At 45.4% G+C, this 23,306-nt stretch overlaps 1 long non-coding RNA gene across 1 annotated transcript in view; it reads right to left on the bottom strand.

The window, feature by feature from the left end:
• The window catches only part of LOC112396998 (uncharacterized), a 283,042-nt gene that overhangs the window by 113,352 nt on the left and 146,384 nt on the right, over positions 1-23,306 (bottom strand). Inside the window, exon 4 of the long non-coding RNA XR_003002701.1 lies at positions 2,745-2,961. This is a non-coding gene — a long non-coding RNA (uncharacterized LOC112396998). The remainder of the gene's footprint in view (positions 1-2,744; positions 2,962-23,306) is intronic.

The following is a 23,306-nucleotide window of genomic DNA, read 5'->3' as shown; positions in this document are numbered from 1 at the left end:
TCATGGAACAGCCAGAGCTAGAAGAAAACTCAGAAGTCACTGTTACAGGACTTCCCTGGTGGTCCAGTGGCTAAGGCTCCACGTCCCCAGTGCCAGGGGCCCGGGTCCGACCCCTGGTCAGAGGACTGGACCCCACATGCCGCAACTAAGGGTTCACGTGCCACAACTAAAAATGTTGCATGCCGCAACTAAGACCCAGCACAGCCAAATAAATGAATAAATTAATTTTTTTAAAAAAAGAAGAAAAGAAAAGAAAGCATTGTTATAACTGCACCTTGCACACCAGACCGAGTTCTCTGAGGGAGCAGGCAGGGTGATGCCTGACTGCTTTTCCCAGAGCAGAACACAGCACCTGGTCAGGAGGTGGGCAGTAGGTTTGTTCAACAAGTGAATGAATAGGAGAATGAACGAACCAATGAGTGACACCTTCTATCCCAGAGCAGGAACTTGGACTTAGGGCTGATTGAGGGATGAAGACAGGAGCAGTAGACATTGTCAGGGAAGGCTGGACGGAACTGCAGGGTGCTTGGCTGTATCCAGAAGCTCTCTCGACTGGGAGCTTTACTTCTCTCTGGGCCTCAGTGCCCCCTTCTATCCAGCAGTGGGTGGGAGAGGAGGATTGGCCCAGGTGACCTCCAAGGTCCTTCCCGCCTCCACTCTTCTGGGAATTGAGGAGAACCCAGCTCCCCTGCTCTCCAGCCCTGTGTTTTCCTTTGATGCTAAATGGGGCCAGGAAGAGTGACGACTCCACTGGCAACCAGAGCCCTGCAAGTCGGCAGCGACTCCTGCACCTGCCCCCACAGGCAGCCCAACCCAGGTTATTCTGGGCTGGCTTCACGGCACCAGCCTCCCTGTCTTCTCCCAGACCAGGCTTTTATAAAAGTCCCTAACGAGCCCCGTGCTCTTATGCATTTTAGAAATCTCATCTAATAGGGGCTCATGGAGTATAAATTAACCCCGAGGAGCAGAGCTGCATTAATCCCTGTGGTGATTATGCATTAGCCGAAGAATTTCTTTGCCTATTTTAAGCAGCCGAACCCAGGCTGTCTGGGGTGCTTTTCTCCTCTGTCTCTGTTGCCAGCCATTCATTCATTTAGAGCATCTCCCTTTATAATACGTCCTCTTCACTCCCACCCCACACCCGGCCCAGCCGCAGAGGCCTAGGAGGTTATCGTGCAGCGGCAGGAGTGCATGAGCCTGTGTCTGACGCGTCCCACCTCTCAGGCTAGTCTGTCACCATCCTTGTGACCCTGATCAATGTACTTCACTTCCCTGAGTTATGGCTGCCTGACTTTAACCAGTGTTATTAGTGGCAACCTTCCAGGGTGTTTCTGAGTTTAAGAAATCATGTTTGTAGAGCACCGCAGGCATGGTAGGCCCTCACCCCCTGTCAGTCCGCTCCCCTCCCTGCTGTTATCACCTTGCCTGTGTTAATATGACCAGAGCTGCGGACGGCTGGTAAAGAAAATCACGTGGAGTGAGAAAGACCCTAGAAAGTTTCAGTTTCAGGTTCAAGCTCCAGGGCTGAAAACAGAAGCCATTCATATTCTGAAGGCATTAATGAGGTCTTCAAAATCAAGCGAAGAAAAAACTCTACTGTACGTTCATCAAAGGTGTGTTGTACCTAGCTGAGGACTTTCTGGAAAAGAAACCAAGGCGTGACTACCCACACTGCCCGCCACTTCAAGCTTGAGGTATGCTACTTTCCAAATCAAAAATTATAATTATAGGCTTGTCTTGCAAGCCTGCAAGGCCTTTCTGCTGAGAAGTTCAGAAACGTTGCTATTCCGGGGACAGCATCTTACGAGGAACAAGCTCACCTGGGCCCCCGGCCCCCGGAGGAGTGGGCCCCATTTCCCATGGCGAATGCGGAGCCCCAGAGGCACAAAAGCAGCGGTTCGTGGCCTGACTCCTCCCTCCCTCAGCACCTGACATGACTACAGCTCACACACACAGTGCTTTGCTGCTCACAAAAGCCTTTTGGAGATTTTTATCTCCTGTGGAAATTGCAACAATTCTGAAGGGCTGGCTGAGCAAGGAGACAAACATCACACCTGCTGAACAACTGAAGACAGAATTAGGAGAGACTTCCCCGAAATCACAAAAGCAGAGGCTGCTCTCTGCACCACCTTGGACAGCAGCGTTCAAATGCGGTCTTGGATCATCCTCCACCTATTTTATCACCCCCATTATACTGGCATCCCCTTGAAGATGTCTGTTTTTGGCGCTATGTTTAACAGAGAAGACTCGAGTATAAATCCATGCTTAATACATCATTATTGCCTATTAAAAATAGATTACTCAGTAAGTGTATCACATTCGATACTTACTTCTCCAGACCAGCCTGTGAATTAAGCACTATTATTATCCCATTTTACAGGTGAGGAAACTGAGCCTCAGAAAGGGTGATTGACTCTAATCCAGGTCTCAGGTAGTAAGGGGCAAATCTGAGACTCAGCACTGGATGTGACTCCCCGCTCCTTCCATTCAGTGTGTTTGCTTATTTATGCATTTGCTCAACAAACACTTGGGCACCAAGCCCAAAGAACACGGGGGTGGACAGACGTGTGGGTTCTGGGATTACCACACCCGCTCGTGCGGCTGTCACTCAACTGATCCAAACACCCCAGTGTAGATTCATCCACACAAAGCAAAACAGATGCCCCTTGTTTCATGCGGCAAGTGCCTTGATGCCCCAAACACCTGTATCTGCTTGGTTTCTGGTCTTTGTGAATATTCCTTACCTTTGTCCTGGATTCCTGGTTCATAAAAAGGGTGTCCCAGCATCTTTGCAGGCAGCTTCTCCGACGACCAGCAGCCTGCCCACAGCTAAGGAGGCTTTGACTGGACGAAGAGGAACACAGCAAGCTGGAAGTCATGTGGTCTGGGTCCTGTGTTCCTCGTGGTTCCACCTAGCATGGGTCGTTGAGCTGGTCATTTGGTTTCCCTTCACCTAGACAGCTTCATTCAGAAAATGAAAAGTTGGATTAAGAACTCTGATGAGACCAAACACAAAGCCTTTTGAAAAACCAAGAATCAATTCTTAATTTGTTCTTTATGGTGGTACTGTAATACGTAAAATGTACCATTTTAACCAGTTTAAGTGTACGATTCAGTGGCATTAAGTATATTCACATCACTATTTGCAGAACATCTTCATCACCCCTAACAGACACTTTGTACCCGTTAAACACTAACTCCCCATCCCCACGACCCCAGCCCCAGGTAACCAGGGTTCTGCCTTCTGTCTCTATGAATCTGACTCTTCTAGATACTTCACATAAGTGGAACCACACAGTATTTGCCCTCCTGTGGCTTGTTTCACTTAGCATGACCAAGGGTCACTTTTAAGTGCAAAGATCAGCCCGTCATACAGATCCTGTGTGTTGGAATAGAACTCGAGACGGGATGCAAGTTTTCCCACACCTTATCTCCTTTGTGCCTCCAAACTACCTCCTCTGCACTTAACCAAAGAGGAAAATGAGATTAGGCGAGTGTAAGGAATTTAGCCAAGGCCACCCCGACTGACAGAGCCAGGTCCTCTGTCCGCAGATCTTCTGACTCAAATTCAGGGGTCTTTCTAATTCACTTTTCTTTTTTGCATATCTTTATTGGAGTATAAATGCTTTACAATATTATGTTAGTTTCTGCGATACAACTGAGTGAATCAGTTATATGTATACCTACATCCCCATATCCCCTCCCTCTTGAGGCTAGAAATGGTAATAAAACCCAAGTTAACTGGATAAAGCCCCATATACATTAACCACGGACCCTGACATGGTTACTTTAGAGTCTAGTCAAGGGGCTCTGGCAGAGGAAATGCTATTCATCTCAGTGTCAAAAGAAATAGACCCCACCCCTCTCCCTTCACCCACCCACCTGTTATTTCTTCTGAAAACACTGAGATTTGGGACCCACCACTGACTTCCTGGAAGGCTTGAGCCATCACTGAGGATCCCATAATTCAACTTTCCTGACTCTAAATGGGGCCGAATAAAACTTGCTTCGCCCACGTTTGCAAAGACCAGTCCACCTGCAAGCGTAAAAGCCATTGGAAATTGTAGGCAGTTCTTACTCGGCAGAGTGTCATGGAAAGAACGTGGACAGCGTCGGAGTCCAGCTGGGCCACGCTCAGGTCAGATGACCTCTCTGGGCTTCAGTTTCTACAGACGTCTATTAAGCCCCTTTAGGTGTCAGGCATAATGTTAGATGCAGGGGTGCCAAGGCATAAGGAAGATACACCCACACCCTCCTGGTAGGTCGAAGGGAAGATTCAAGACAAGACAGGGCAAGCACTCAGCACAGCATGTGGCAGCTGGTAAGCACCCGGTATCTCACAGCCTTTTCTATAATGTATTCATTCAGCAAGCGTTGAGTACCTACCATGGGCTTAAGCAGGGCTTCTTAACCTTGGCGCTATTGACATTTGGGGAGCACAGTCCTTTGCTGCGGGTGGGCAGGGCCACCGTCCCTGGCACTGCAAAATGTTTAGCCACATCCTCTATCCAATAACTGGCAGTGACACCCCAAGTTCTGACACCAAAAATGTTTCCAGACCTTGCTCAGCATCACTGGGGAGCACAACTGCTCCAGTTCAGCAGCTCTGGTTGAATGTTATACCAGGTGCTAGGTATATAGAGAGATGAACGGGACAAGGGCTCCCCCAGGACTCCTGGCCCAGGGACACAGACGTGAGAACCACCTTCCATTAGGCAGGTGCGTGAGCGGGGAGGGCAGCTGACAGTGGGGTAAGGGGCATGTCAGACATGGCGCTTTCACGGGACCAGAGGGCACGGCAGTAAGGAGCACACTTAGGAGGTGGCCACGGTCTGAGTGAGGGAGGACATGGCCCTGAGCCAGGCAGTGCTGATGTAGACGGACAGATGGAGACGGGCTGGAGAAAGATCCCGAGGCAGAATGGACAGGAATGAGGGGGCCACAGGCTGGAGGACATTGGAAACCAGCCAAGCGGGACCTGACCAGGCACAAGGGGCAGAGTGGGGCTGCAGCTGTAACCGCACAGTGTCAATGGGGTCTAAACAGCGCTGGGTTTTCACCTCTGTGAACCGGGAGACACTCCCAGGTCCCCCCTCTGCCAGCCATGACGCAGAAGCCCAGGTACTTGCACGAAGCTCTCTCCCTCCCACTCTCCTGCCCCTTCCTCTCCCCTCCCTTGTTCCACAAGCTTCTCTAAAAAGGAGAAAAGAGAAAGCCCAAGTTCTTCTTGGGTCCCGGGAGGCTCATGCCTGGGGCCCTCCCTGTTCCACGTCCTCCCACCAGGAAGGCTCGCAGATCCTCCTCCAGGTAAAGGGTGTGGGGGGCCGCCGAGCGGGACTCGGTGACTCACATTGAGCAGATAATGAGCTCTGGTGACAAGGGACCTAGCGTCAAAGGGAGCAGTGCCACCTCTCCCAGGACGAGGGCTTGGGCCCACGGGCTCATCCATGGGTTGGAGGCTGAGCGAGTGTGACAGCTTCCCTGGCATCATCCTCTCATCGCACCCCAGCTCCACCGCCCCCGCCCGGGAAGTCTTGCTTTTTTAAATGTGCATTTTGCAGTTAGCTGCAGAAGCAGAAGGCTCCCGGAGGCTTGAAACTGGAGGCTCCATCCTTGACTTGGGTTTTCTCACTTTTCCTTTTAAGCCCAAGCTTTAGCTCTGTCTCAGCACTTAAAATATCAAAACATGTTTCCTCTGTCCACTTGATCACTGATCCTTTCAGCTCAGTCAACCCACTCACACCACAGAGCCTGCCTGACCACTAAAATTCAGCCATGAATAACTGCATGGGTTCCAGTAATGACAGCAAGGTGAATAGCGTACCTTCTAAAAGTGGTGTCTTCGTAGATGTGTGGTTTAAACTACCACGTAGTTAAGACTGTAACAGTGTTAAGACTCTGATGATGAAAAGATGATGGACTAAGTAATACAAGAGCATAGACCCTGAGGCAGAGGGAGAATGCAGCCGCGAGATGGCACGTGTTTCACCTGCCCTGAAATATCCCTGTGTAAATAATGAAGCTATGTGGCGGTCAGGGCCCTGGCAGGGAAGTGTGGCACATGCAAGCTGGACGCACAAGGGCTCAACAATGGAACTATGTGCAGGAGGGAAACCAATAAGGGACAGCGCAGAATCTACGTGCTAGAAGAAACAGAGCCAGTTACCATCCCCCAGATCCAAAGAAGCAAAGAGGGGGAGAAGGTACCAGAAGCCCAAGCGTAGCTACATGGAGAACAATCTCCCAACAGGAGCTGAGGCCCTCAGTAAGAGTGCAAACCTGACAGGGAGAATGGGTGCCCCAGTTCACCAAACTCCCGCCTGAGCTTCCTACTGGCCAAACTCAACCAGGCGTCCAAGGGCAGGTGACCTGTTGAAGGAGTCCATGCAGTCAACCTCCCCCTCTTCCCACCGTGTTTGGTGTCTGCACCTCACTATTTGGCAGTTCATTATGGCAGACAGATGGGGAGGGAAGGGAAAGGGTGGAAGGGGTGGAGAAGGACAGTGAGCCGTCTCCCTCATACGCCAACCAGGTACTTAGGGATGAGGAAATAATTTTAACGTCTTCAGTAGAGACTTCTTGGTGGCCTTCCCAGCATCCAGTTTCCCCTCCCTCTTTTCTGACAGCTCTGAGGAAGCCAACTCCAGTTCCAGGTGTGGAGGATACAAGCTAGGCTAAGCCAATCAGAATACTGCATCCCCTTGGAAACAGGATAGACGTTTGACCTAAGTCTGATTTGGCTACATGACTTTTCCTTGGAATTCTGGGAACTGACAATTCTGCTTTCCTGCTGGTTATAAATAAGGAAGAATGGAAGTCCTCAGATGTGGGGGAACGACTGGAGCCATGAAGAGAGCCAACGTAGGGATGAAGTGGGCACCATCAAAGGCAGAATGGAGAGACAGAATGACACCAAGTACCTAGTGACATCACTAAGCTATAGAACAGGCCTCTCTGACGTAGCCCCGCCTCTATGCTTTTCATCTCAATAACAATATATTTCCAATCTGAGTTGGATTTTCTCTTAATTACAACCAAAAAAGCTTCAGTTGATCCACACTCCAAGTTAAACAAAATAAAAAATACAGAGTAGAAAGAGACAATATATCTACCAAGCCTGTGAGGAAAAATATACTGATAGTAGTTTGGTCATCAATGTTTAAGCATACTACTTCATTATGCAAAACAGGAAAGAAAGGCCACCTTTGTTGGTCATGCCTACCAGTGTCCAGGGCAGAGATACCAACCGCCAGGGACGTGACCATTCTTGTCACTGAAGAGGCAGTTCAGTGACTTGTCTAAAAGCACGTGTTTTGGAGCCAAACAGAAGTGGGTTCAAGTCCCCAAATCCTCTGCTTGTGAACAACATGAACCTGGGAAAGTGAACTCTAAGGCACTGTGATTCCAGAAATTGACACAAACTAGAAACTCTTGACTCCCAGCCGCACTGCATCTAATGAGGCCCACTGAGGGAAGGATCCACTAGTGGTTTCATTTTTTTCCCCTCTTTTTTGGATTTCCTTCCCATTAGGGTCACCACAGAGTATTGAGTAGAGTTCCCTGTGCTATACAGTAGATTCTCATTAGTTATCTATTTTATACATATCATTGATAGTGCATATATGTCAATCCCAATCTCCCCACCACTAGTGGTTTTATACTCTGCAGGCATATCCCAGATGTAAGAAGCCACAAGCTTCCGGCAGAGGACAATCATATTTCTCACTGAAAAAATATCTCTCTCTTTGTAAATGGGTGTTTTGTTATCTGAATTGATGTATCAGTGTGTGTGTGTGTGTGTGTGTGTGTGTGTGTGTGTGTCTGTTTGTATGTTAGGTTCATGTCAGTCTATCATTAAAATTTTCCTCTGCTGTGTTCAGAAATTCTTTTAATTTAATTTTTAGTTTAAGAACCTGCAAAAGACCTTGATGGGGTTAAATCTATGAAAGCAGTTCACCCATGAAGCCTCCCGAGGGGCAGCCTCCCAGCTTCCGGCACCTCCACCAACTCCCATGCCCCCTTCTGCTCACTGGACTGAACGACAAGAGGAGTTGCCTTGATAAGGGGCAGGGGATGGGTGATAAGACCCCCTGTGATTCAAAACACAGGCCTACCGACCCAGGTATTCTGAGAAACTTCAAGAAGGGAAGCTCCATTGAGCGACCTAGGCACCCATGGCTTAAACTCATGTTGGGGTTACCTTCAGATCAACCTTGACATGACTACTGTAAGGTGTTCCCCTGGGGGCACGAAACGACAGAGCCATGCCTTGATGGCAGATGACGATCTAAACCCATCTCAAAACTTGATTTCTCTAAGCTTCTAGGCTAGGCAGAAAAAAGCAAAGAGGTGATGCCAGGAGGGCCTGGACCTTGAGCAGAGACAAAGCAAGGGGATCCCTTTTCATTTATTGATTTAAAACATTTATCTTTGAGCATCTTTTATATGCAAGAATCTATACCAGAAAAAGAACTGGCCATTGCTTCATTCCACAAACATTTACTGAGCACACACTCTGCCAGGTACAGTGCAGAGATATAAACATGAATAAGCCTGGAATCTAGGCCATTCCATTGTCCTCACGGCTCAGTGTTTCTAAATGTGTGAGACTTACCATATGTGGATACACACGATTTTAATTTTGTTTTAGTTCTACAGAGAGAATTTCTGTTTGTGCACAGGTAAGACATTAAATAACCGAATTACATAGTATGAAAGCCATCCTCTTTTTCATTTTTTTCCCCAACTCCACTTATTACTTTGAGAATAAAGCCTAAGTTAAGTACCATATGTTGTTAGCATCTTAAAACTTGCCAATTGGGCTTCCCTGGTGGCGCAGTGGTTGAGGGTCCGCCTGCCGATGCAGGGGATGCGGGTTCGTGCCCCGGTCCGGGAGGATCCCACATGCTGTGGAGCGGCTGGGCCTGCGCGTCCGGGGCCTGTGCTCCGCGACGGGAGGGGCCACAGCAGTGAGAGTAACCAAAAAAAAAAAAAAAAAAAAAAAAACAAAACAATACAAAACTTGCCAATTTCCTTCTCTTCTAACAGAAAGAGAGAGAGACGGAGAGAAAAACAAAACAAAACATAGAGAGATAGAGAATTTGCCTTAGGTCCAGAGCCTTCAAAAATAAAATATCCAGGGAGAATTTAACATCATTCTTTCGTTATCCCTGGTTTTACTTTTTATGGCAATCTCTTTTAGTAATACTGGATTTTAAAGAAAAATGACAAGTAAATACTGACAGCTGTCAAATAAGTATGGTGAAATTATGAAGGTGGATATAAATGATTGAACTTTAGAAAAATAAGAACATGGTATTGTGTTACTTTTTTTTTTCATTCAGGACTGCTCAGATCAATATTGTGTTACTTTTTAACCAAGTTTTCCATTTTTCTCTCCTCAAGGTGCTTTACCTTATGTGAGGATTACACAGCCCTATTCTGATGAACTCAAGAATCGTCATGTGACTCTTCAGCCAGCGAAATGCAGGAAGAGTAGCACGTGTCATTTCCAGGAAGAAACGTGAAGAGCCATTACGTCGTCTGCCATGTCTTCTTCCCCTCTTCCATGGGACAGGCGATATTACACAGACAGCCTGCCCCATTGGACTGGGTCTGGATTTAAGCTGACATGGAGTAGAGTTACAACCAAGCCATGCTGAACATAAAGCATGAGTGAGAAATAAGTGTTTGTTCTTGCAAGGCACTGAGACTTGGTTGTTAACTGGCATTACACAGCCTATCTGGACTGATACCAAAGGCCACAGCAGCATCTGACAGAGATGCAGTTGATTCAGAAGAGTCTACCCTCACTCCTGGGGAAGAAAACCTCAAAATTTTAGCCCTAATGCTGGATGCCCTCTGAAGACACGCGATGCTCCCAATGGGACGCACTCGGGCACCGGTAGAAGGCAACACCACAAAGGTAGATGAGCCTTGTGCGTGAGTAATATGAACTCAGTTTCATTGGCAACATGGACCAGACAGCTGGGCGGTCTTGAAGTCTTTAGGATGACAGAGAAAAGGGAAATTACATGCCTTAAACACACTATATGCCAGAGGCGATGTGCCAGGCCCTTGGTACACTTTCTCCTTTGGATCTTCTGAAGGATGGACATTATGTCCATTGATAGTTGAAAAACTGAAGGCTCTGTCACACAGAGTCATCCAGCCAGTAACCAATGGAGCTGGGACTAGAACTCAAAGCCTCTTGAGCTACATTCCTTCTGGGGCTTCTCTATACTACACTGGCAAGATAAGGCTGGAAGAATGCCACCAGCTACATGCATTTTCATCACATCCTATGTCGATCTTTATTGGAAGTGTGGAATACGAAGGCTTCAGTTAATGATATTAGATTCGTTCCCACAGTCATCTTCTTTTCTGCAACTGCAACGTCCAAATTGAATCTGGGATGGAGGTGGCAGAACTGATCAGGAATGGAAGAATTCAACGAATGCTGCAGTGGGGTTTCTCAACAGTCTGCAGGCTGAGTGTCGTCGTGATTGGGGAGTATTCAACCATCCTTCTCAAGTTGGGAGTTAAAGCTTTTTAACCATGATTATATGGCCTAACATTCAGCTAAACCCAGTGAAATGACACTCAAATAACTATTAATCACGAGCAGCGCTCCCAGAAGCCCTCCCACGTTTTCTCCTCCCCTTCTCCCCTCCTTCTTGGTTTCCTTAGCTCTCAGCCTCCATTCTTAACCTGGCAATAAGTATAGTCCTCAATCCATTCACCTCTGAGGTAGCCAATAAGCAGAGGAGGGAAGAAGAAAAGGCAGAGGGAGAGGAAGAAATGATGAGGGAAAAGTGTGAGGTTAGGAAATGCAGGATAACTGATCACTTGCTGTCTTTTGTGTACCATTATAGGCATGAGTTTCCATCCAGCCTCTCATATGACTCTTAGAGCAATCTAGATAGATCACCAATTAGTAATGATCATTCAGGGGCCGCTAGGATACGAAGATATAAAAGACATTTAAGGAGCAACAAATTTGACCTCTTGGCCCAGAATGGCCAAGAGAAGTTGTGTTGAGTGATATAAACTGTCAGGCATGATCTCCTTGAAGGCATACCGAGCTTTCCCAGTCCTACTCTATAACCTTACTACCCAATACACAGTTTGCATTTATAAAGAATAATTCTTCTACCTATGCTTAAATGCCAATAATACTCCTCAGATTCGGTTATTCTTTTAGTTGACATTCATTCAGTAAGTACTGAGTGCCTAGTACGTGCCAGGCACTGTTGTAGGCATGAGAAATACAGCAGCGCACAGAGAAGCAACAAGAAATCCTGCCCTGCTGGGAGCTTACATTCTAGCAGGTGGAGATAGACATTAAACAAAATGATAAGTAACACATATACTATTCAAGGAAGTGTGAGGGGTTATAGAGAAAAATAAAGCAATGAAGGGAGGTTAAGAGTGTTGGAAGGGGGTGGGGTGTGATTTTCAACTGAACACTCAGAAAGTCCGCACTGAAAATATGACAGTTGAACAGTAACTTAAAGGAAGTGAAGGAGCAAGCCATGAGAAAATCTGAAGGAACAGCATTTCAGGCAGAGGGAACAGCATGTGCATAGGTCCTGAGGTCTGAGTATGCCTGTGGGTTCAAGGAACAGCAGGAGGTCAGTGTGGACTAAAGCGGAGTTAATGAGATAAAAAGGGCAGTAAGGAGTAAGAACAAAAGGACAGATCCTGTTGGCCCACAGGCCTTCCTCAGCTTTTACTCTGAGAGAGTCGGGAAGCAATGCATTTTGTGCAGGAAAGTGGCATAATCTGACTGGCATTTTAACCGGATGTTTCTTATTGTTGAACTAAAAACAGACCGTAAGAGAGGACAGGTGGAATAGGGGGTACAAGCCAAGATCTATTGTACTAATCCAGGCAAGTTGCCTGGGAGATTTGGGACTTGGCTATGCCATTTCCATGGTGGTTTGGAATTTGTTTCTTCTTCATCATCTACATTGACTCTGTCACAATTCAGGCCCTTATCACCACTAGCCTTTCTATTACAATAGCTTCTTTTTTGGGGAGGTCAGGGGCGGTTAGAGTAGAAATTGTAATGAAAGTTTAAAAACAGAATTTCCGACAATTGCTTAATACAATTCAATTAAACATGGAAAGTTCACCAAGGAAGACAATATACTTGATCATCAACAGATTTTCACTAAATTTTAAAGGATTATAAACAAACACATACATGCTTTAACTGCAACTGTATTAAATTTAAAATCTGTAATAATAAGATATTACGATAGCTTCTTTTTTATTTTTATTTTATTTATTATTTATTTCTGGCTGTGTTGGGTCTTTGTTGCTGTGCACGCGCTTTCTCTAGTTGTGGCGAGCGGGGACTAGTCTTCCTTACGGTGTGCGGACTTCTCACTGCGGTGGCTTCTCTTGCTGTGGAGCACGGGCTCTAGGTGCATGGACTTCAGTAGTTGCAGCTCACGGGCTCAGTGGTTGTGGCGCACAGGCTCAATAGTTGCTCCACAGCATGTGGGATCTTCCCAGACCAGGGTTCAAACCGGTGTCCCCTGCTAATGCAGGCATATTCTTAACCACTGCACCACCATGGAAGTCCATGATAGCTTTCTCTTTTTTTTTTTTTTTTTTTGCGGTATGGGAGCCTCTCACTGTTGTGGCCTCTCCCGTTGCGGAGCACAGGCTCTGGACGCGCAGGCTCAGTGGCCATGGCTCACGGGCCCAGCCGCTCCGCGGCATGTGGGATCTTCCCGGACCGGGGCACGAACCCGCATCCCCTGCATTGGCAGGCGGACCCCCAACCACTGCGCCACCAGGGAAGCCCCCACAATAGCTTTCTTAACTGGTCTCTGTCCATAGTCCAGTCCCCTGAGTTAGTCAAGACAGCAGAGGCTCTGCTGCAACAAGGGATGAATCCTGGAATGTCAGTGACCTGATGCAGTAAAAAAACCTTCAGGCTGACTTCTTCCACATTTTGTCTGTACCCTCTGAAGCTTGTGGCCTCCACACTCTTCATAAAAGAGGAAGACATGGAGAACTTTACAACTGTAAGCTCCAGAAGTGTCTTACAAATCTCTGCCCACGTCCCCTGGCCCGAACCCCATTATGTGGCATTGACCTAATTTCACAGAAGGCTAGGAAATGTAGAGCAGCTTAGGAAGCTTTGGTATGCACCAACATTCTCTGCCACACATCCTCCCATCCTTCTGCTCTTTCTAAAGCATAAATATCACCGTGTCCCTCTCATGTTCATAAGTTGGTGATGTATCCCCATCCCATCACAGTTATCATGATATAATCAATAGCTCTTCCATTCATTTCCCCCCTTCTTTCAGTAGTCTTTTCCTTTGTAAACAAACATTCTTGCCTTATAAAGGGTCTATGGCAAAAAGAATGGAAAGGAGCTATTGATACAAGAATTGCCAAGACCTATCCAAGATTCTGACCCTTGGAATTGAACCTATAACCCGTGTCTTCTTTCAACACTCTGAGTCTACACTGTACCAAACACAATGTCAGGCTCGAAGGTGCAAAGTTAACCACATCCTCTTTCCCAAACAGCTCGTGGTTGGACTTAGTGGCTTCCTGAATGGCCAACAGGAAGAAATGGTCAACTCGACATTCCTTCCCTCCATGCCTTTATTCCCAGACACTTACATACACACCTGCATACACACGTGCATCTAATACTCCAGAAAGGAGGAATCTACGTCCATAGAGACTCAAATATGGCCATTGTAAGCACTAATCTTTGATTCAGGCATTCTGGGGTCCTTCCGCTAGTGTCATTTCCAACAGTCTACTACCACAATTTTAATCTCTCCATATGTAAAAAGATAGACTTGGGGACTTCCCTGGTGGCGCAGTCATTAAGAATCCGCCTGCCAATGCAGGGGACACGGGTTAGAACCTAGTCCGGGAAGATCCCACATGCCACAGAGCAACTAAGCCTGTGAGCCACAACTACTGAAGCCCGCATGCCTAGAGCCCATGCTCCGCAACAAGAGAAGCCACTGAAAAGAGAAGCCCGCGCACAGCAACGAAGAGTAGCCCCCGCTCGCCGCAACTAGAGAAAGCCCGTGCACAGTAGCAAAGACCCAACACAGCCAAAAATAAATTAATTAATTAAAAAAAAAAGAAAAGACTTGGACCAAAGAAAATCTGAGACTTCTTCCAGCTCCAAAATTCTGTGCAGACCCATTGAGTGTCGTGCAGAGGCCACCTTATTAATTCAAACCTAGAAAAGAAATTCTCCTAAGTATAGCATTATTTATCATTTGCAGGAAGAGCCGAGAAGAACTCAAGCTGTTCAAGCTCCCTTCTCCTTGGCCAAGCACGATTTCCTCGCAAAAGTTTTGGGTGGGATTTTTTAAGCTTCCAACGAGGCTCTAAAGACTTTTTGGACATTGATCTGTACTTTTATACCATATGGTTTGAATTGAGTGGGAAGAAGTCAAGAACAGACAGAATGTACTGCTGTGACAAGAACCCAGTAAATTAGAAAGTTCCAAGAAAACGGATGGTTTAAAAATGCCAAGAAAACAATTGGGGGCAGGATGGGCAAGTCCAAGGAGGTAGAGAAGAATGAATGTTCTGAAAGTCTGATGTATCCGATTTTCTGCAAGACAAACCACTCCAAAACTTAGTGGCTTAAATCAACAACCACTTATTTAGCTCATTATTCTATGGGTCAGGGTACCTGGACGTTTTTTATGGTCTTGGCTGGACTCTCTCTCTCATCTGCATGGACCATCATCCAGGACTATTCAGATGTCGGTGATAGGAATCTCAAGAGAGTAAGTGCCATGATCACTTTTCAAGTCTCATGGCACATCGGCTAAAGAAATCATATGCCCACTCCAGATTCAAGGGGTGGAAAAATGTCACACTTCTTGATGGGAAGAACGTAAAGAAAGTCAAGTAAATATAACGATACAGAGAGGGAGAAATGTGGCCAGTTTTACAATCTACTACAGATTTACCCAGTTTTACCATCTAGACACTGGAGAATTGGTTTAAATTCACTGGGATTTCACCTTGAAAAGTGAAGACTAGGGGTGGGAGAAGATAAATAAGGGGTTGACAAAAGGTGACCACTGCTTCCAAGTATTTAAAGAGATCTCACAGACAAGAAGAATTACAGGACTTCCCTGGTGGTGCAGTGGTTAAGAATCCACATGCCAGTGCAGGGGACACGGGTTAGAACCCTTCCGGGAAGATCCCACATGCCACGGAGCAACTAAGCCCATGTGCCACAACTACTGAGCCCACGCGCCTAGAACCTGTGCTCCACAAAAAGAGAAACCACCGCAATGAGAAGCCCGCGCACCGCAACGAAGAGTAGCCCCCGCTCGCCGCAACTAGAGAAACCTGCACTCAATAGCAAAGACCCAATGCAGCCAAAAATAAATAAATAAAAATAAAATAACTTTTTTTAAAAAAGAATTACATATGTTCTGAATAGGTTCATACAGAAATATTATTGTTAATGGCACCAGTCACGTAATGCAAAAGGAAGACCCCTTGAACCATCAGAGCTTCCCATATAGATAATAAGGAAGGGATCAGACATTAAGCAGTTGCCATGAATCAGAGAATCTATTTAATGCTCTCAAAACACATTTCCTTCCATATTTTAGAGATGAGGAAGTAAGTCTCAGAGGGTTTAAGTGACTTTGCTCAAGTTCACGAGCTAAGAATTGGCAGATCTAGGATTTGAACCCACGTCTCTTTAATACCCAAATCTGTACTCTTCTGACACCACGTCATGCTGCTTAGGCTCTTTCAGGATCAAAGGAACAGAGACACACCCAGGTTCCATAGGAAAATAGACATTTGTTGTAAAGATAGATGGGGAAGAACAGAAATGCTGGGAAACGTCTCAGCAGCATGGCTCAGTCTCTTATGCACCACCTCTGCTTCTAGCCACTTGCTGGTTCCCTTTCCTCTCGCACCCCTAGAAATCAAGGACCCAGAACCCCACTAAAATATGCTGCTTTACAGCTTGCAGATATGTTCGTTTAAATTCAGTTACAAGAGTGAGCCTTTCCCTGCAGTGTTTGCGTTTTAAATAATCTTCTGGAAACCAAGATAGCATAACGAGAGTTACCATTTGCTTAGCACTCTGTATACCACTCCTGATTCTCACCAAAAACCTACTACAAGTCAGTACAAGTATTAACAATTTATAGATAAAAAACTGAAGCTCGGGATTCAAATCCAGTCCTGTCTAAATAACCAAATCCAGTACTTTCTCCATTAGAGTGCACTCCCTCTTGAAGCAAGAGATATTGGGAACCAAGCAGGCAGTGTGAAAATGGGTGGTAGAGATAGTTTTTTATCAAGTGGGCTTTCCTTGAATTACACCACATTCTACCAGAGTTGATGTACGAGAAATTCTGGTCACTTGCAAATGAACTAGATGTGATTATTCTTGTCATTGACCTTAAAAGGTTTTGGAAGATTCTTAAAACTTCCTTTATAAATAGAAACTTTCAAACATATGTAAAAATAAAGCAAAAGACATGATGAACCTCCATGTACACTTCATCCAGTTTCAACAATTTTCAACATGTCATCAATCTTATTTCTTGGCAGGTTTCTAAGAGATGAATCCCAAACCTATGGTTGACCAAGAGCTGCTTCTTCTTTCCCCAAATTAATAGCCAAGGAGTGTTGGAGCAGGAAGCCATCCCCCCAGCATCCTTTGGGATGAATCTCTCTCATTTTAAGGGAGAAGGGTAACGTCAAGAAATAGAACTGGACTTGCTCAGAGTCACACACCGAGGTAGCAGAAAAGGAAGGGTGAGGACCAGAGTCTCCTGGCTCCAAGCTCAGAGCCCTCCCCCATAGACCAGCCTTCCCCAAGGCATCAGAATACTTTCTTGGTACCCACTGCCTAAGCAGTCACTGCCACCACCAGAGGAGAAAGAGGTCAATGCAGCTTGGATTTGGTCTCCACCCAGCAGGATCAATGGACTTCGTCAGTTATGCCCTTCTCTGACCTTCTTACTCTTTCAAGGGTAATTAACTAGTCAAATGGGTTCCCTCTACTGAGACTTGGCATCCAAATAGTCACAACCCCGCCAACTGCTGGTGACAAAATCACTCCTGAGAGGTCCCACTCGGTCCTCCATTGTCATGACCTTCATTGATTCAGCTTTCCTTATTCGAAAACTTGGTGTCTCACAAAGATGGCAGATTTGCCTGTGGATGCAACAGACTTCACAGACATCCTTCTGCCACTTGGCTCCCGTGGCATATTTCCTGGTGAGAAATGACCTTCCCAGGGTGAATGCAAATAACTAAGGGGCTGGATAGTGCATGGACATGGCATCGAACGACCCTTCTCAAATTGGGAACTTTTGGAGATACATGGTAGCTTTCTAGGGAGGTCCTAGAAGCCATGGGATAAGCATCTTCTAGGTAAGAACATTCATTTCACAGCAACTGCAGAGCTGGAATGTCCAGAATGAGAATCCCATGGCAGGCACTGTTCTAAATGCTTTATACAGGCTAATTCATTTAATCCTTACTGTAACCCTATGAGGTTACTGTAAACCTAAGAGGTATTATTATCTCCACTGTGAAGAAACTGAGGCACAGAAAGATTAAGTAACTTCTTAAAAGCCACACAACTATTAAGTAGCAGAGAGTATTAAACAAAATAATAGGGTTTCAGAGGCTGTACAAACTTTTAAAAGGCGTTATCACATGCATAGGGTTATTATTGAAACCAAAAAAACTGAGAATTGACAGGGAAAAGTATGAGCCAGTATGTAGTCAAGTCCTCAACTCTGGAGTCCTGATGGAAAATGCTGAAGTAATGTAGGAAAGTAAAAAGAGCCATAAAATGTATCAGAGAGAACTTCAGGGTGGGGCAACATTTGGAGAGTAACTACATTTACAAAATCTTTTCTGAGTCCCTCTCTCCTCATCTTAACAATGACTCTTTTCTTTTTTTAAAAAATATATTTATTTTATTTATTTATTTTTGGCTGTTGGGTCTTCTTTGCTGCGTGCGGGCTTTCTCTAATTGTGACGAGCAGGGGATACTCTTGGTTGCAGTGTGCGGGCTTCTCATTGCGGTGGCTTCTCGCTGCAGAGCACGGGCTCTAGGCGCGTGGGCTTCAGTAGTTGTAGCGCGAGGGCTCAGTAGTTGTGGCACATGGACTTAGTTGCTCCGTGGCATGTGGGATCTTAGTTCCCTGACCAGGGATCAAACCCTTGTCTCCTGCAATGGCAGGCGGATTCTTAACCACAGCGCCACCAGGGAAGTCCCAACAATGACTCTTAATGTGAGGATTATCATAGCCTCTTTTTATAGATGAAGTAACCAAGGTTCGTAGGGGATGTGACTTGCCAAGTACCTAACTAGATATTAGGACTGACTCCGAATCCTGAGCCTTTTCCAGTCCATCCCAGTAGAGCTAATTTTGAATCTGAGGGTATGTTCCTGCTTTTCAACGGGGTGTCTCAGCTCTGGTCCCATGGAAGCCCACAGTGAATAGGGTATATATGTCCTGCTTTGCGCAGGACAGTCCTGGTTTATACCTGTGTCCTAGTATAATTAGTAATACTGCCTTTTTTCACTTTTAAAAGAGTTCCTGTTTGGATGAAATAATTTAAAAGCTACCCTAACCCTGAGCAACACCTTCCTCATGTCTGGATCTGCAAAGCAGAGCAGTAAGTTTCTGCAAACTTGCTTCCTACCAGGAACATTGTTGGAGAGCTCTTACTGAGGGGTGAGAGCCACAGTGGAGACTAAATTTAGGACAACAAGTAGAGAGAAACTTTCGAGTTTATTCCTCCCACTCTCACTTCCAGCCCCAACTGACTATGTAGATGGGATTGTTCTCTGAGTGGAAGACTCAGAAAGAAGAGAAATAAAAGGGGAGAAGAAAAACCAGAACAGCCTCTTTGCCCTTCCCTTGCTATATGTTTGTTTTGTTTTGTTTTTTGCGGTACGCCGGCCTCTCACTGTTGTGGCCTCTCCCGTTGCGGAGCACAGGCTCCAGACGCGCAGGCTCAGCGGCCATGGCTCACGGGCCCAGCCACTCTGCGGCATGTGGGATCTTCCCGGACCGGGGCACGAACCTGTGTCCCCCGCATCGGCAGGCGGACTCTCAACCACAGTGCCACCAGGGAAGCCCCTAGAACCCATCTCTTGATGGAGGAGCCGCAAGATGGCATTGTGAGAGGTCAAGAAGGGGGACCATTTTTACAATTAACCTACAGCATAGCAACTAGTGTCACCTCAACTAGTACTGTCGCAACAGATGGTGATGACAGAGCCAGGATTCAATTCCAGACCTGACTAACGTCAAAATTGGAACCCTCTTTAGGATACCATAATAACACTTTAAGGAAAACAAAAAACAGCTTTGAGGAAACCAATAATAACATCCTAATGCAAACTTCCCAAAATCTACAAATGGATAGAAAAATGTCTGTTCTTCCCCCTCATTATCCAAGGCATCTTCAAGGCTGCTGAAGAGGTGGAAGCAGCTTTATTTTGTTACTTTCCAGGATTAGTTTTTCAGATGCAGCGTCACCTCCCTAATTAGTTCTAATTAGATGCGTGGTTCACATTAGGTCACAACAAACCCAAATGTGAATAATTTAAGAAGGATCCAAAGTCAGTGTCAACAAAACCAGCTTCGTGGTTACCTGGGTGATGGCAATTCTTCCTCCACCTGAGTTGTCAGGGAGCTGACTTTGAATACCAGATGTAGGCTGTTAATAGTAAGGGGGCAACCTTCACGCATTCAATGGGCCTCAGACCTCTTCGTGGAAGGAGCTGTAATCTCCTTCACTTTCTGGGAGTGGGTGGCCCAAGTTGACATTAAAAGAAGCAGGTTTCTCCATTTCTTCAGCCAGACAGACCTCTTTGGAAGTTTTGGGCATCCCTTGAAACTCCCATCTTTTCGCCTCCCAGAGACTCACCATCAGAGAACATGTGACTTGGAAGGACCTGGTTAGTCACCTCATCCAGTTCTACCATATTATAGAAGGGACAATTTCAAGTCCCAAAAAAGAAAGACTATTTATCCAAAGCTATACAGCTAGTGAGCAGCAGAACCAAGGCTAGAACCTGTATGAAGGTATGATAGTATAACAGAGGAGGCAGCATCTTTAGATTCAGTCTGATTTAGTTCCAATCTCAGCTCTACCAGTTATGCTGTGTGACCTTAGGCAAATTCCCAACCTCTCTGTGCCTTAGTTTGCTCATCTTTTAAAAAAGCATGGTTTAGGGATGGACTTTCAAGTTGGCGGAGGAGTAAGACGTGGAGATCACCTTCCTCCCCACAAATACATCAGAAATACATCTACATGTGGAACAACTCCTACAGAACACCTACTGAATGCTGACAGAAGACCTCAGACTTCACAAAAAGCAAGAAACTCCCCATGTACCTGGGTAGGGCAAAAGAAAAAACAGAAACAGAAGAATAGGGATGGGCTCTGCACCTCTAGGAGGGAGCTGTGAAGGAGGAAAAGTTTCCACATACTAGGAAGCCCCTTCACTGGCAGAAACGGGGTGGCCGGGGGGGAAGCTTCGGAGCCACGGAGGAGAGCGCAGCAACAGGAGTGCAGAGGGCAAAGCGGAGGGCTTCCCACACAGAGGATCGGTGCCGACCAGCACTCACCAGCCTGAGAGGCTTGTCTGCTCACCCGCCGGGGCGGGCGGGACTGGGAGCTGAGGCTCGGGCTTCGGTCGGAGCGCAGGGAGAGGCCTGGGGTTGGCGGCGTGAACACAGCCTGAAGGGGGTGAGTGCGCCCCAGTTAGCCGGGAGGGAGTCCGGGAAGAAGTCTGGACCTGCCGAAGAGGCAAGAGGCTTTTTCTTGACTGACTAGTTTCTGATTTATATGGTTATCGTAGTTTAGTTTTTAGTGCTTGTTGTCATTGGTGGATTTGCTTATTGGTTTGGTTTCTTTTTTTTTAATTATTTAAAATATTTTAATAATTTAAAAAATTTTTTATTTTAAGAAGTTTATTTATTTAATTTATATTTTCTTTTTTTTTCTCCCTTTTCTTCTGAGCCATGTGGTTGACAAGGCCTTGGTGCTCCAGCCGGCTGTCAGGCCTGAGCCTCTGAGGTGGGAGAGCTGAGTTCAAGACATTGGTCCACCAGAGACCTCCTGGCCTCACATAATATCAGTCGGCGAGAGCTCTCCCAGAGATCTCCATCTCAATGCTAAGACCCAGCTCCACTCAACGACCAGCAAGCTCAAGTGCTGGACACCTTATGCCAAACAACTAGCAAGACAGGAACACAACCCCACCCATTAGCAGAGAGGCCACCTAAAATCATACTAAGTTCACAGACACCCCAAAACACACCACCGGATGCAGGCCTGCCCACCAGAAAGATAAGATCCAGCCTCATCCACCAGAACACAGGCACTAGTCCCCTCCACCAGGCAGCCTACACAACCCACTGAACCAACCTAGGCCACTGGGGGCACACACCAAAAACAGTGAGAACTACGAACCTGCAGCCTGCAAAAAGGAGACCCCAAACACAGTAAGTTAAGCAAAATAAGAAGACAGAGAAATATGCAGATGAAGGAGCAAGGTAAAAACCCACCAGATGAAACAAATGAAGAGGATAATAGGCAGCCTACCTGAAAGAGAATTCAGAGTAATGACAGTAAAGATGATCCAAAATCTTGGAAATAGAATGGAGAAAATACAAGAAATGTTTAACAAGGACTTAGAAGAACTAAAGAGCAAACAAACAATGGCGAACAACACAATAAATGAAATTTAAAATTTTCTAGAAGAAATCAATAGCAGAATAACTGAGGCAGAAGAAGGGATAAGTGACCTGAAAGATAAAATAATGGAAATAACTACTGCAGAGCGGAATAAACAAAAAAGAATGAAAAGGATTGAGGATGGTCTCAGAGACCTCTGGGACAACAGTTAAATGCACCAACATTCGAATTATAGGGATCCCAGAAGAAGAAGAGAAAAAGAAAGGGACAGAGAAAATATTTTAAGAGATTATACTTGAAAACTTCCCTAATATGGGAAAGGAAATAATCAAGTCCAGGAAGCACAAAGAGTCCCATACAGGATAAATCTAAGGGGAAATACGCCAAGACACATATTAATCAAACTATCAAAAATTAAATACAAAGAAAAAAATATTAAAAGCAGCAAGGGAAGGCAACAAATAACATACAGGGGAATCCCCATGAGATTAACAGCTGATCTTTCAGCAGAAACTCTGCAAGCCAGAAGGCAGTGAAAGGACATATTTAAAGTGATGAAAGGGAAAAACCTACAACCAAGATAACTCTACCCAGCAAGGATCTCATTCAGATTTGATGGAGAAATTAAAACCTTTACAGATAAACAAAACCTAAGACAATTCAGCACCACCAAATCAGGTTTACAACAAATGTTAAAGGAACTTCTCTAGGCAGGAACCACAAGAGAAGGGAAAGACCTACAATAACACACCCAAAACAATTAAGAAAACGGTAATAGGAACATACATACTGATAATTACCTTAAACGTAAATGGATTAAATGCTCCAACCAAAAGACACAGATTGGCTGAATGGATACATGAACAAGATCTGTATATATGCTGTCTACAAGAGACCCACTTCAGACCTAGGGACACATACAGACTGAAAGTGAGGGGATGGAAAAAGATATTCCATGCAAATGGAAATCAAAAGAAAGCTGGAGTAGCAATACTCATATCAGATTAAATAGACTTTAAAACAAAGAATGTTACAAGAGACAAGGTAGGACACTACGTAATGATCAAGGATCAATCCAAGAAGAAGATATAACGATTATAAATATATATGCACCCAACACAGGAGCACCTCCATACATAAGGCAACTGCTAACAGCTATAAAAAGGAAATCAAAAGTAACACAATAATACTGGGGGACTTTAACACCTCACTTACACCAATGGACAGATCATCCAAAGTGAAAATAAATAAGGAAACAGAAGCTTTAAATGACACAATAGACCAGATAGATTTAATTGATATTTATAGGACATTCCATCCAAAAACAGCAGTTTACACTTTCTTCTCAAGTGTGCACAGAACATTCTCCAGGATAGATCACAACTTGGGTCACAAATGAAGCCTCAGTATATTTAAGATAATTGAAATCATATCAAGCATCTTTTCTGACCACAACACTATGAGATTAGAAATGAATTACAGGGGAAAAAACCTAAAAAAAACACAAACACATGGAGGGTAAACAATACGTTATTAAATAACCAAGAGATCACTGAAGAAATCAAAGAGGAAATCAAAAAATACCTAGAGAT

This window comes from Neophocaena asiaeorientalis, unplaced genomic scaffold, assembly GCF_003031525.2.
Source record: "Neophocaena asiaeorientalis asiaeorientalis breed wild unplaced genomic scaffold, Neophocaena_asiaeorientalis_V1.1 scaffold177, whole genome shotgun sequence".
NCBI classification, from domain to species: domain Eukaryota; kingdom Metazoa; phylum Chordata; class Mammalia; order Artiodactyla; family Phocoenidae; genus Neophocaena; species Neophocaena asiaeorientalis.
Note: the sequence above shows the minus strand (reverse complement) of the source record. Positions and strands in the feature narration are given on the sequence as shown.